The sequence below is a fragment of the Neolamprologus brichardi genome, unplaced genomic scaffold, assembly GCF_056152115.1.
Source record: "Neolamprologus brichardi isolate AB-2024 unplaced genomic scaffold, ASM5615211v1 NODE_ptg000088l+_length_226045_cov_1, whole genome shotgun sequence".
Classification (NCBI taxonomy): Eukaryota; Metazoa; Chordata; class Actinopteri; order Cichliformes; family Cichlidae; genus Neolamprologus; species Neolamprologus brichardi.
In genome coordinates this window covers 57501-60000 of record NW_028270066.1, presented here as the reverse complement: position 1 = coordinate 60000, position 2500 = coordinate 57501, and positions in this window count along the sequence as shown.

Sequence of the window (2500 nt, the reverse complement as noted above, 5' to 3'; positions counted from 1 at the left end):
GGCCGAGGCAGTGAGTCGGCCTCCTCTCTCCTCTACGGTCGAAAAAGATGTGCTGCTGGTGCACTGGCCCTGCTTAAATTCTCTCTCCATTTGGCCGAGGCAGTGAGTCGGCCTCCTCTCTCCTCTACGGTCGAAAAAGATGTGCTGCTGGGGCACTGGCCCTGCTTAAATTCTCTCTCCATTTGGCCGAGGCAGTGAGTCGGCCTCCTCTCTCCTCTACGGTCGAAAAAGATGTGCTGCTGGAGCACTGGCCCTGCTGATGTGCTCTCTCCATTTGGCCGAGGCAGTGAGTCGGCCTCCTCTCTCCTCTACGGTCGAAAAAGATGTGCTGCTGGAGCACTGGCCCTGCTGATGTGTTCTCTCCATTTGGCCGAGGCAGTGAGTCGGCCTCCTCTCTCCTTTACGGTCGAAAAAGATGTGCTGCTGGTGAACTGGCCATTGCAGCTACTCACATTGAGCATGGCCCTTGCCCTCCAGCAGGCCCCGCGGACCCACATACTCCTCTGCTCTACTCCCACACTAGCTTCTTCTCCTGCAGTTACCCTCCACCACATATCCAGCATGGCCCTTGACCTCCAGCAGGCCCCGCGGACCCACACTTAAGCCCCCCCCCCACTAACAAAGCAAAACACCACTGGCAAAATCCTCGTGCCCCTGGTACTCCAGAAAGTAAATTGAAACGTGCCCCTGGTACACTGAGCAGAAACACTTTGCCCCACACACATACACACTCCTGGTGCCTATGGTACGACAACTTTTCTCCGTGCCCCTGGTACACTGAGCAGAAACACTTTGCCCCACACACATACACACTCCTGGTGCCTATGGTACGACAACTTTTCTCCGTGCCCCTGGTACACTGAGCAGAAACACTTTGCCCCACACACAGACACACTCCTGGTGCCTATGGTAGGACAACTTTTCTCCGTGCCCCTGGTACACTGCGCAGAAACACTTTGACACACACACACACATACACACACACTCGTCGTGCCTATGGTACGACAACTTTTCTCCGTGCCCCTGGTACACTGTGCAGGAACACTAAGCCACAGACACACACACTCGTCGTGCCTATGGTACGACAGCTTTTCTCCGTGCCCCTGGTACACTGAGCAGAACAACTTTGCCACACACACACTCTTCGTGCCTATGGTACGACAGCTTTTCTCCGTGCCCCTGGTACACTGAGCAGAAACACTTTGCAAAACACACACTCCTGGTGCCTATGGTACGACAGCTTTTCTCCGTGCCCCTGGTACACTGAGCAAAACAACTTTGCCACACACACACACACACACACACACACACACTCCTGGAGCCTATGGTACGACAACTTTTCTCCGTGCCCCTGGTACACTGCGCAGAAACACTTTGCCACACACACACACACACACACACACACACACACACACACTCTCCTGGTGCCTATGGTACGGCAACTTTTCTCCGTGCCCCTGGTTCACTGCGCAGAAACACTTTGCCACATACACACACTCTCCTGGTGCCTATGGTACGACAACTTTTCTCCGTGCCCCTGGTACACTGAGCAGAAACACTTTGCCCCACACACATACACACTCCTGGTGCCTATGGTACGACAACTCTTGTTCGTGCCCCTGGTACACTGACCAGAAACACTTTGCCACCTCCGCTGTACGCACCCTCCTCCCTAGCTAATTTGCAATCTCCCCCACCTCCAGGGGGACCACCATGACAACTCCCTGACTCCCTTACGGCTGAACAAGATGCATGCTTCTCCACTGGCCCTGCTGAAATTCCCTCTCCATTTGGCCGAGGCAGTGAGTCGGCCTCCTTTCTCCTTTACGGTCGAAAAAGATGTGCTGCTGGCGCACTGGCCCTGCTGAAATTCCCTCTCCATTTGGCCGAGGCGGTGAGTCGGCCTCCTGTCTCCTTTACGGTCGAAAAAGATGTGCTGCTGGTGCACTGGACATGCTGAAACTCCCTCTCCATTTGGCCGAGGCAGTGAGTCGGAACTCCTGTCTCCCTTACGGTCGAAAAAGATGTGCTGCTGGTGCACTGGCCCTGCTGAACTACTCACATCGAGCATGGACCTTGCCCTCCAGCAGGCCCCAGGGACCTACATCACACCTTGCTCTTGTCTCCCTTACAGCTGAAAAAGATCCATGCTTGTGCACTGGCCCTGCCTAAATTCCCTCTCCATTTGGCCGAGGCAGTGAGTCGGCCTCCTGTCTCCTTTATGGTCGAAAAAGATGTGCTCCTGGCGCACTGGCCCTGCTGCTACTCACATCGAACATGGACCTGGACCTCAAGAAGGCCCCAGCGACCCGAATGCTCCCCTGCTCTTGTCCCCCAGTACCTTTCCTTCTCCTGCAGTTACCCTTCCACCGCATATCCAGCATGGCTCTTGACCTCCTGCGGGCCCCGGGGACCCACATTCTCCCCTGCTCTAGTCCCCCACTAGCTCGCCTTTCTTGCAGTTACGCTCCACCACATATCCAGCATGGACCTTGACCTC